The sequence below is a fragment of the Triturus cristatus genome, chromosome 5_1 (assembly GCF_964204655.1).
Source record: "Triturus cristatus chromosome 5_1, aTriCri1.1, whole genome shotgun sequence".
In the NCBI taxonomy this organism is placed as follows: Eukaryota; Metazoa; Chordata; class Amphibia; order Caudata; family Salamandridae; genus Triturus; species Triturus cristatus.
Window position 1 is genome coordinate 746591243 of NC_140587.1, and position 12997 is coordinate 746604239.

The following is a 12997-nucleotide window of genomic DNA, read 5'->3' on the forward strand; positions in this document are numbered from 1 at the left end:
AATTGTTCTGGAAGGTGCACAGCAGAAGTCAGTTGGAATTTGTCTACTTTGTTGCAATGTGTTTGTGGGGCTGACATCATGCAGGAGAATGAAACCGATAGAGAACACACAGACTGCTAGGTTTGTAGGGATTGGTGGAAACATAGGATGCAAATGTGAGTGACCAATCTCTCTGTACTCCTGTGCATGAGACTGGGCAGAAGGGCACATATAAGGCAGCCAGGTCCCATGAGGGAGCACTTGCCTGCACATCTTTGCATTCGTCGACCCAGCTGCTGCTACTGATTCTCTGGAACCATGTCAAGGGCTGTGGAGAGGACACAGCCATTCACCCTGGAGGAGAACATGGCTCTGCTGGATGTGATCCTCCCACAGTACCCCATGCTGTATGGGCGACCAGGGTATCAGGTGAGTGCATAGGCCACTGCCACAGACTGTCCCTATGTTGTGACTGTGACTTCTGCCATTGCGTCCAGGTGTAACACACATGCCATGTACTGTCGGGGGGTCCCAGGGGGGGGGTGCCTGATGTCTCCCAGCAGTGCCCTGAGACAGGAGGGGTGTGTGCCTATCACTAACAGCAGTGCCCTGAGACAGGAGGGGTGGGTACAGAGTGCTCCCAGCAGTGCCCTGAGACAGGAGGGGTGGGTACAGAGTGCTCCCAGCAGTGCCCTGAGACAGGAGGGGTGTGTGTCTATCACTAACAGCAGTGCCCTGAGACAGGAGGGGTGGGTACAGAGTGCTCCCAGCAGTGCCCTGAGACAGGAGGGGTGTGTGCCTATCACTAACAGCAGTGCCCTGAGACAGGAGGGGTGGGTACAGAGTGCTCCCAGCAGTGCCCTGAGACAGGAGGGGTGTGTGCCTATCACTAACAGCAGTGCCCTGAGACAGGAGGGGTGGGTACAGAGTGCTCCCAGCAGTGCCCTGAGACAGGAGGGGTGGGTACAGAGTGCTCCCAGCAGTGCCCTGAGACAGGAGGGGTGTGTGCCTATCACTAACAGCAGTGCCCTGAGACAGGAGGGGTGGGTACAGAGTGCTCCCAGCAGTGCCCTGAGACAGGAGGGGTGGGTACAGAGTGCTCCCAGCAGTGCCCTGAGACAGGAGGGGTGTGTGCCTATCACTAACAGCAGTGCCCTGAGACAGGAGGGGTGGGTACAGAGTGCTCCCAGCAGTGCCCTGAGACAGGAGGGGTGGGTACAGAGTGCTCCCAGCAGTGCCCTGAGACAGGAGGGGTGGGTACAGAGTGCTCCCAGCAGTGCCCTGAGACAGGAGGGGTGTGTGCCTATCACTCACAGCAGTGCCCTGAGACAGGAGGGGTGGGTGTGATGCACAGTGTGAGCCTTGATCATTGATTGTGACATTGCCATCATTCCACCTGTGTACACACTGTGGCACGTAGTGCTTTTTCCCCTCACCAGGGGATGATGTCCCTATGACAAAGGTGCAATGCGTTGGCTGCATGACATGCCGTGTTGTAACCAGCTAATTTGTACCCATATGTCTCTCTGTGACATGTGGCTGGTGTATTGATGTGGTGTCACTTGTTCTTCCTCACAGGTAGGCGCCACTGCCAAGGAGCAGATCTGGCTGACCGCCGTCAGTGCCGTGAGGCGTGTGGATGGTCGGAGGCGGAGCCTGCCCCAGGTGAGGAAACGCTGGCAGGATATCCGGTGCTGGACGCGGAGGATTGCACGGCTCCTGCTGGGGGACTCACCTGAGAGCCACAAGAACCGCGGCCGCCGCCGTCTGAGCCACCTCCACAGGCGTGTGCTGCCGGTGGTCTTTCCAGACCTGGAGAGGCGCTTACAGGCGATGCAGCAGCCGGAAGGGGGTAGGTACATGTGTGTTTGTTGTGTGTCACCGGCATTTGTAAGGGCACAGTAGCATGAATTCACTGGCAGGGTTTAAAGGTGCTGTGCAGATCCTGTTTGCCCCAGTATAGCGCTGTGCCCCTGCCACCCTTCCCCTCCTTGCAATGTGTTCCCTGGTCTGTGTGTAGTCACTCCTTCACAGGGTAATGTAGGCTGGCGCTTTGTCCACGGGAACAATGTCTGTAGCATCATGTGTGGGGGTGGTGTGTAACAGGTTGTGGGACATTGCCTGTGCACTGTCAAGTTCACTGCATGTGGGTTCCATATCAGTTGGCACTGATGCTGACTCCAGACATGGGAGTTGGTCTCTCATGTGTCATGCCTTACAGCGCGCATGTCCCATGTAGTGGCCTGTGACATGATGTGCATGAGTGTGCGATACACATAGTGCAGGGATGGTGACGTGTGTTGCAGTCATTACCATTCAGTAGCATGTAGTTGCGTGCCCAATAATGTCCCCTGGGGCACCTTTTCCTCAGTGGTGTATGTGTCATCATAAACGTGGCCACTGTCAGTGTCTACAGCGTAAGTTGTGCTCTCTGCCATTGTCCCCTGTCACCATGTATATAGACGTGCTATTTTGTACAGGTGTCCACTGTGCAGCCTGACCTGATTGTCCTTCTTCATACTCACAGTTGCCAGTGCCTGTGTGTCTTGCTATACTCATCTGAGGATGGGCACTGGTACCACATTATTTGTACAGGCGCACCTTGGCTGTTTGGCGTTCAATCTCGCTTTTTGGCTGCCCCTGTGTGTATCACCCAGACTATGAGATGTTGGTGCCACCTGTGTCTCAACAATTTGCCTCGTGTAGGGTCTTGTTGGGGCGGGCAATGCCTATGTGTTAAATCCTGATTACCACTTGCTGGGTCTGGGCAGTGTGTGATGTGTCTGGACACACACGCAATGTGCAGTGACAGAGTCATGTTGTGCATGTTTTCAGCATTACCTATGCAGCATGTGTCTCAAGTTCATGGATATGGTCCCTGGTCATCGGTATTTTCGCCAACGCTGTGTGGTGCAGATGCAGTGCTGGATTGTCCCCAGGGCCTGGGTGCTATGTCAGACTCCTTTTCCTGTGTTTAGCTATTGTCTCATGCTCTCCATGGTATTTCAGTGGCATGGTGGCTCAACCAACTGTGTGTTTCATGCCCTACATCGGTACCCTGTTCAGTAGATGTTAGGGATCTTCCTTTTCAGGCCATGCAATGTTACCTATGTGGATTGGACTCATGTGACAGATGTGTACAGATGTCTGATTATTTCTGTCTCTCCACCCTGCCCACAGCATCGTCGGGGGACACGGAGGGAGACATGGACACAGACCAGGCGGAGGGACCGAGCACCAGTGCCAGCCGTGACATCGGGTCTGGCACATCGAGTGGTACAGAGGCGGAGGAGAGTGTGGCCGAGGACCTGTCGACTGGCACATCAGACTACGAAGCTGACAGGTCCGGGGACGATGTCTCCGAGTGGGCGGAGGCTGCACCAGCAGCTGACAGCGAAACAACACCTCGCACCGCCCCCTCAGTTTCCACCAGCCGCCTCCCACTTGCTCGTGTCCCTTCCCAGCGTGCCCGGTCACAGCATGTCTCCTTCCTGCCAGGCACCGCACCCCCTGCCCCTGTCTCCACTGCTGCCGCCAATGCAGAGTCTGTGGACATCCAGCGGCAACTGCAGGTTGGTCAGGCTGCGATCCTTAATGTCCTCCATGCCCACGGCAAAACCCTCACCAACATCGAGGCTTTCTTGGAGGGCATTCATTCATCGCAGGCTGACCAACGCAACTTGCTGAGGTCCATCGACTCCACACTGACTGCAGCAGTGGGTCTCCTGCAGCGCGACCTCCCCCCACCTACCCCTGCCCCATCCACACTTCCCACTCCCATGCCTGTCACACGTACACCCAGACGTCGGCATGCACCCACATCAACGGACACGGGCACCACACCAGCAGGGAAGGTCCACCGCACTCCTCCTGACACGCACACACAGGGTGAGGTAGGCACACCCACTGGGTCGGGGGGCAAACGTGTGACACGCAGCCATAGTGGGAGTCCGCATTCCACCCAGTCCACTCCCTCCAAATCCCCTCCCCTCAGCTCTCCTGGCCACATCTCCCCCAAGGACACCTTCATGGCCGCTCTGTCCCTGAGCCCCACAGTTACACCACCACGCAAGCGGTCAAGGAGGTCCCCGGTCAGGGTGGTTGAGTCTCCCCCCCTGTCTCCACCCTCCCCCGGTGGCGCTGCGACCCATCCCTCTGACCCCCCCCCCTCCTTGGGGCCTGAGGTCCCTTCGGGTGCAGGGGACTCCCTGGAGGACCTTGCAAAGGTGTGTAGTGCCATCCTGGCCTCCGCCTTTGGCACTGACCCACCCCCTGTGGTGGAGTCCTCCATCCCTGCACCCACAACGCCGCCCCTTTGCCCTGATGTCCCTGCGGTGCCTGTTGCTTCCCCCCCCCCTGATGCCCTCACCAGTGTGGAAGACGATGCCATTTGACTGTGCAGGCAATGTAGGGGACACGCATCCCACTGTGTCCCCCATCCAGCTGAGAATCATTGACTGCCCTATGGGCTTTGTGAAGATTGAACTGCCTGCGATCCACGGACATTGTGCTCATGCTGAATAAAGCTTAATTTTGTTTTCATTATCACACTACTGCTATGCTGGTATTGGTGTTGGTGGGGCTGCTACATGGTTTTGGGTGGTGTGTAAGGGTTTGGGTGTGTGGGATGTGTAGTAGTGTACTGCTCATTGGTGGGACCCTGTGATCTGTGTGCCATCACAAGGTGTTGGCTAACTTTCTTTGTTCATGTAAGCAGTTACTGCATGGTGCACTTGTCCCAGGGTGTATTCCTTCCTCTGTGTACCCAGCTTTCTTCCCTGCAGGGTGTTCCCAATGTTTAGCGCAGAGCTGTGTCTACATGAGCTGTGTGTGTGACGGAGCCCTTCTACTTTGGCCATGCATGCAGGGCCATGTCTCCACCTGCGACAATCGTGGCATCCTTGGTGATCACTGTACTTGTGTGTGGAGTCTGTTGACATGAGTTCATGGGGACATGTTCCCTTGTAGCCAGTATGCATGTGGATAATTCTGGCCTCACACACATGTGTTACACCCCTCCTGTATCAGGGCACTGCTGGGAGCACTCTGTACCCACCCCTCCTGTCTCAGGGCACTGCTGGGAGGACTCCACACCCACCCCTCCTGTCTCAGGGCACTGCTGGGAGGACTCCACACCCACCCCTCCTGTCTCAGGGCACTGCTGGGAGGACTCCACACCCACCCCTCCTGTCTCAGGGCACTGCTGGGAGGACTCCACACCCACCCCTCCTGTCTCAGGGCACTGCTGGGAGGACTCCACACCCACCCCTCCTGTCTCAGGGCACTGCTGGGAGGACTCCACACCCACCCCTCCTGTCTCAGGGCACTGCTGGGTTGACTCTGCACACACACCTCCGATTTCAGGATATGTGCGCTTGGCACATACACGGTGGGGGTACGCACAATGCATTCGAGGTGAGGGTACGAGTCTACTGACACTGGTGTGGTGGGGGTACGCTCCGTACGTCAGCGGGTGGGGGTACGGGTCGTACTGACACTGTTGGCATGGGGGGTACGCTCCTTGCATTCGCGGGTGGGGGTACGGGTCGTACTTACACTGTTGGGCTGGGGGTACGCTCCTTGCATTCGTGGGTGGGGGTTCGAGTCGTACTTACACTGTTGGCATGGGGGGTACGCTGCATGCATACGCGGGTGGGGGTACGGGTCGAACTTACACTGTTGGGCTGGGGGGTATGCTCCTTGCATTCGTGGGTGGGGGTTCGAGTCGTACTTACACTGTTGGCATGGGGGGTACGCTGCATGCATACGCGGGTGGGGGTACGGGTCGAACTTACACTGTTGGGGTGGGGGTACGCTCCGTACGTCCGCGGGTGGGGGTACGGGTCGTACTGACACTGTTGGCATGGGGGGTACGCTCCTTGCATTTGCGGGTGGGGGTACGGGTCGTACTTACACTGTTGGGCTGGGGGGTACGCTCCTTGCATTTGCGGGTGGGGGTACGGGTCGAACTTACACTGTTGGGGTGGGGGTACGCTCCGTACATCCGCGGGTGGGGGTACGGGTCGTACTGACACTGTTGGCATGGGGGGTACGCTCCTTGCATTCGCGGGTGGGGGTACGGGTCGTACTGACACTGTTGGCATGGGGGGTACGCTCCTTGCATTCGCGGGTGGGGGTACGGGTCGTACTTACACTGTTGGGCTGGGGGGTACGCTCCTTGCATTCGCGGGTGGGGGTACGGGTCGTACTTACACTGTTGGGCTGGGGGGTACGCTCCTTGCATTTGCGGGTGGGGGTACGGGTCGAACTTAAACTGTTGGGGTGGGGGTACGCTCCGTACATCCGCGGGTGGGGGTACGGGTCGTACTGACACTGTTGGCATGGGGGGTACGCTCCTTGCATTCGCGGGTGGGGGTACGGGTCGTACTTACACTGTTGGGCTGGGGGGTACGCTCCTTGCATTCGTGGGTGGGGGTTCGAGTCGTACTTACACTGTTGGCATGGGGGTACGCTGCATGCATACGTGGGTGGGGGTACGGGTCGAACTTACACTGTTGGGCTGGGGGGTACGCTCCTTGCATTCGTGGGTGGGGGTTCGAGTCGTACTTACACTGTTGGCATGGGGGGTACGCTGCATGCATACGCGGGTGGGGGTACGGGTCGAACTTACACTGTTGGGGTGGGGGTACGCTCCGTACGTCCGCGGGTGGGGGTACGGGTCGTACTGACACTGTTGGCATGGGGGGTACGCTCCTTGCATTCGCGGGTGGGGGTACGGGTCGTACTTACACTGTTGGGCTGGGGGGTACGCTCCTTGCATTTGCGGGTGGGGGTACGGGTCGAACTTACACTGTTGGGGTGGGGGTACGCTCCGTACATCCGCGGGTGGGGGTACGGGTCGTACTGACACTGTTGGCATGGGGAGTACGCTCCTTGCATTCGCGGGTGGGGGTACGGGTCGTACTGACACTGTTGGCATGGGGGGTACGCTCCTTGCATTCGCGGGTGGGGGTACGGGTCGTACTTACACTGTTGGGCTGGGGGGTACGCTCCTTGCATTCGCGGGTGGGGGTACGGGTCGTACTTACACTGTTGGGCTGGGGGGTACGCTCCTTGCATTTGCGGGTGGGGGTACGGGTCGAACTTACACTGTTGGGGTGGGGGTACGCTCCTTGCATTCGCGGGTGGGGGTACGGGTCGTACTGACACTGTTGGCATGGGGGGTACGCTCCTTGCATTCGCGGGTGGGGGTACGGGTCGTACTTACACTGTTGGGCTGGGGGGTACGCTCCTTGCATTCGCGGGTGGGGTTACGGGTCGTACTTACACTGTTGGGCTGGGGGGGTACGCTCCTTGCATTTGCGGGTGGGGGTACGGGTCGAACTTACACTGTTGGGGTGGGGGTACGCTCCGTACATCCGCGGGTGGGGGTACGGGTCGTACTGACACTGTTGGCATGGGGGGTACGCTCCTTGCATTCGCGGGTGGGGGTACGGGTCGTACTTACACTGTTGGGCTGGGGGGTACGCTCCTTGCATTCGCGGGTGGGGGTACGGGTCGTACTTACACTGTTGGGCTGGGGGGTACGCTCCTTGCATTTGCGGGTGGGGGTACGGGTCGAACTTACACTGTTGGGGTGGGGGTACGCTCCGTACATCCGCGGGTGGGGGTACGGGTCGTACTGACACTGTTGGCATGGGGGGTACGCTCCTTGCATTCGCGGGTGGGGGTACGGGTCGTACTTACACTGTTGGGCTGGGGGGTACGCTCCTTGCATTCGTGGGTGGGGGTTCGAGTCGTACTTACACTGTTGGCATGGGGGGTACGCTCCTTGCATTCGCGGGTGGGGGTACGGGTCGTACTTACACTGTTGGGCTGGGGGGTACGCTCCTTGCATTTGCGGGTGGGGGTACGGGTCGAACTTACACTGTTGGGGTGGGGGTACGCTCCGTACATCCGCGGGTGGGGGTACGGGTCGTACTTACACTGTTGGGCTGGGGGGTACGCTCCTTGCATTCGTGGGTGGGGGTTCGAGTCGTACTTACACTGTTGGCATGGGGGGTACGCTGCATGCATACGCGGGTGGGGGTACGGGTCGAACTTACACTGTTGGGGTGGGGGTACGCTCCGTACGTCCGCGGGTGGGGGTACGGGTCGTACTTACACTGTTGGGCTGGGGGGTACGCTCCTTGCATTCGTGGGTGGGGGTTCGAGTCGTACTTACACTGTTGGGCTGGGGGGTACGCTCCTTGCATACGGGGTGGGGGTAGGGTCCGTACATATCCGTCCCCACGCTATGTGATGTTTGTGCGGCCCGTACCCAGGCCTTTGCCACGTGGGTGCGATCCGTCCCGCCATTGTTGGGGTGACGTGTGTGGGCGTGGTCCGACTGGTACCCACGCTCTTCAGGCGTGGGTACGGGACGTACCTGTCTGGTTGTGTTGCCGGTTCGCGTGGTGACGGACTTCCGTTGTGGCGGTCGCTGGCTTATCAGGACACGCCCCCACCCCCTCGTGGTGACCAGGGCATGGGAGTCAGGTATGTCCAGGCCATGTGTGGTGTGTGACTTATGTGGTTGTTTTGTGGCCTGCCCTGGTCGTGCCACCCCCACCCCACCCCACTTTCCCCCCTCCCTTAGTTATTCTGACCTTCTGCGGCGTCTGCGTCGTAACCTGTAGAGGAGGTGTACTGCTATGAGGGCAGGGATGACTCGTAGGTTCGGGTCCATGTCTGTCCGTCGCGTACTGGTCCTCCTTGTTCGCGTCGTCGTCTGTCCGTCGCGTACTGGTGGTCCTTGTTCGCGTCGTCCTGATTTCCCGGCAGTTTTTGGCTGCCGCAAAATATTCACCGTGCGGGGTGACGTCGGTGCGAATCGTGATTCCTGGGTCGTGAATGGCTGGCTGCGAGCGTCCCGACGTCAGGTCGTCGCTTTCCCGGATCGCATTGGTAGGTGTTTTTTGTTCGGTCGGGCTTTTTTACGAATCGTACGGTAATGGTGTACCCGTGCGATTCGTAATTCCTTGTTTGTAAATTTTGACGACCGGGTACGCGTCGGACGGAGAATATGCTCCGTCCGACGGTTCGTACCCGGTTTTTACCGGATCGTGATCGGCACCCAAATATACAATGAGGAGCAAAGATTGAGTTGCCTATGATGCCACTCAGAAGCCTGCGATGAAATACCTCCTCGTAATTTACATTTTACCCATCTATATATTTATATTACATTAGGCACTTAAAACCAACTGTTCCTGTTTTCAACTGCTACGGCGGGGCAGAGGAGTAATGAGGAGCCATTCGTAACATGGCCTCTCCTCCCTTACCCAAATGTGAAAAATAAATACCTTAACTGCCATCCTTAACCAGCCCCCACCAATTTCCTGCCTTTCTTCCCCCTACAGCAATTGTGCTTTCTGCTTTCATTCAAAGCAGACAAGCGGTGCTGAACTGACGAGCTCTCAGAGAGCCCTGTCGGCATGGCCTGGAAGGCCTTTATGATGTAGCAACAGGGGGCATTGAGTTTTGTTATCAAGGGTTGTACATCATAGCAGTGAATTACCAGATCCAGAATCTGGTGTAAACAATAGAGGCTCTCCATGAGGGCTATATTAACACATAGAATTATAGATGGGTTGCTGTGAATAACGGGGATGTTTTTCACGGATGTATTCTGAGATCCATCATTTAGACAACAAAAGTGAAGTTTGAGTAGTCTAAGACACAGCTCACAACCTCGAGGTGTTATTCACATTTTTAGCCATCTATAATTTCAAATTATACATGGTCTCTCAAATGAACTGCCTGAGCTTCTAGCATATAGCTAGAGACAGAGGCGCAAAAGGGAAGGCATACATAACACTGCAAGCCCCCCAAATACCCTTCCCTCCCCTCCTGCCAAGCATCCCTACAACTTATGAAAATTAACCTTCTCCACCCAATTCGAAGTATTTAAAAAAATAGTTTTTGACTTCCCGTTACCCACTCACTGTGTCACCTACATTCTTCAGCCTTCCTTGGGTCTTTGGAGGCCTGATAGAAGTGAAAGAAGGTGGGTGAAATTGACAAACGCCATTCCGCAACCACGCTCAGGTCTCTGGAGATCTGTGCCAGGCAGCAGAACATAGGGCAAATGAAAGCATCTCTGGGTGGAATCATAATGTGAAACCCAATTTTAGTTACCAACTGGTGTTGTGTCACTGCAATGAATAACAAGATTTTGATACGGTTTTTCGAGTCCTGTACTCATGCCCTTTAACTGTACTGGCAAAACACTTCAGAATACATGGTCAGCCAAATCGTGGGCTCTCTGCAAAGCGCACAGAGCAATGATCACATATGCCAGCAGCAGTTTTGGTTCTATGAAAATGTGTGAGTAAGCTGACACTCTACGGGAATTTAAGGGGCAGATTTTGCAACATTTCAGGCAGCACACCAAGCCACCTTGCTGTTCTGCGTGAACGGGAAAGGGCTGAAATATGGCATATTGAACAAGATATACAGCGCATTCCTGTCCTTCCTTGCACTGGTGCACAATCTGCTGCCTAGCGCAAACACAGGCACCCTTGCGCCATGCTGCAATGGTGCCTGCGTTGCAGACAGGATTGTTTTTGTGCAGGTAGGTGCACCTACTGCACAAATACAATCCTTTGAGGCATGCAGCACACACAGAAAGAGAAAAAATGAGAAGAGATAAAGATATTTCTCCTCGTTACACTTCGCCTGGGGAGGTCTAGCATTTTGACGTATTCTCAGGTCTACCAGTATTGGTAAATCTGGGAATGTGCAAAAATCCATGGGTGGAGGCGTGGGAACACCCACTACCTGAGGCAGACTAACGCAACGCAGCAATTTGTGTAGTGTTGCGTTACTCTAGTTTTATCAAGCTAGCGAGGGCAACGCAAGGTGACCTTCCGTGGCTTGATAAATCTTACTCTAGTGTTGCGTCGCCCTTGGGCTCCCTTAGTTAGGCACAAGGGCGATGCACCACGGGGCATATTATCAAGAAACGGCGTTAAAATTATCGCCGCTTTAGCAAAAGCGGCGATAATGGGCTTGATAATATGCCCTTGAGAATTCCCATAGAAGCCCATGTTCTGGTGTCAACATGGGCTTCTATTGGAATTCTCTGCAGGATATTATCAAGCCCATTATCGCCGCTTTAGCGGCAGTTTTCTGCCGCTAAAGCGGCGATAATTTTAACGCCGTGCTTGATAATATGCAAAAACAACAATTGATGGACGGAATGCAGAACAATGTCATACATTCACCCCAGTACAGAGATCTGGGCCTAAATCCATCGTTTTTTTGCTCACCATGCCATTCCAGTTTGAACCCAGCCATATGCAAATCAGTCTTGACCCTGTGCCTCATGGGAACAGTCCAGCACGAACTGCCAAGCAAGGTCCTCCCTGGACTCGAAACAAGCATCCTAGGACCGGTTTCGGGGTTTCACCCCTCTTCAGCCAGGATAGCTTGATACCAGTGGTATGGAGAGCACGGGACTCACGTCTGAGCATACCCGTCCCACTCGTGGTGACAAATGCAAAAGCAACAATTGATGGACAGAATGCAGAACAATGGCATACATTCACCCCAGTACAGAGATCTGGGCCTAAATCCATCTTTTTTTTTGCTCACCATGCCATTCCAGTTTGAACCAAGCCATATGCAAATCAGTCTTGACCCTGTGCCTAATGGGAACAGTCCAGCCCGAACTGCCAAGCCAGGTCCTCCCTGGACTGGAAACAAGCATCCTAGGACAGGTTTCGGGGTTTCACCCCTCTTCAGCCAGGATGGCTTGATTCCAGTGGCATGGAGAGCACGGGACTCACGTCTGAGCATACCCGTCCCACTCGAGGTGACAAATGCAAAAACAACAATTGATGGACAGAATGCAGAACAATGTCATACATTCACCCATTTCTGCATTCAGTCCATCAATAGTTCTTTTTGCATTTGTCACCCCAAGTGGGACGGGTATGCTCAGACGTGAGTCCCGTGCTCTCTATGCCACTGGAATCAAGCTATCCTGGCTGAAGAGGGGTGAAGAGGGGTGAAACCCCGAAACCGGTCCTAGGATGCTTGTTTCCGGTCCAGGGAGGACCTGGCTTGGCAGTTCGGGCTGTTCCCATGAGGCACAGGGTCAAGACTGATTTGCATATGGCCAGGTCTAAACTGGGGTGGCATGGTGAGCAAAAGAATGATAGATTTAACCCAGATCTCTTGACTGGGGGTGAATGTTTTGATTTGTTCTGCATTCCGTCCATCAATAGTTCTTTTTGCATTTGTGCTTAATAATATGCCCCCACATTGGTAAATATGCTGCTTAGTTTACATGTTTATTCCACACCCATAATTATATAGGCAACGCCCTTTATGCTCCAAATTTAATTTTTTTTACCCCACTGAAAGCCCTGGTTATACATAAGTGATTATAAACAGGCCGATGTTTTCCACGATGCTATTTGGTTTACTTGTGTGAGTCATTGCTATGACAACGATGATAATAAGATATTGAAATACATGAACAACTTAGACGTATCCTGAGGTTATACGTGTAAACACAGGAGCAGCATGACTTTGTTCTTGTTCGCAGGCCAGGATCCTCGTTTACTCTGCTCTGGCTGACTAATTGCCTTCCTGTACGTGCAGTGCGTCTTGACTGAATGTACGTATGACGTCTGTCTGTTGTTTCCTCCGCTGGTCCTCACGCGGAACAAGCTGCCTGTTTAGACAAACATCAGTGTAGATGATTTGGTTGCATATGAATGGTCATATTCCCCATGAGGAAGCCGTTCCCATAGCAGCTCGGTATCCGTCGCCGTGGTATGAGACATGTTGCTCCTGACATTCTGACAGCGGATCGATGGTATACATACATACAATGGGGCAAATTTACAAGCCCCGTGCGCTACTTTTGCGTCACTTTTAACATGGGAAATGTGACGCAAAAGTGGCGCATGGGGCTTGTAAATCTGCCCCAAAGTGTTTTGCATCAAGCTGCACGTGCACGATTCCAAACACAGCACTTGTGATTCCAACTGACGTATCTAATTGT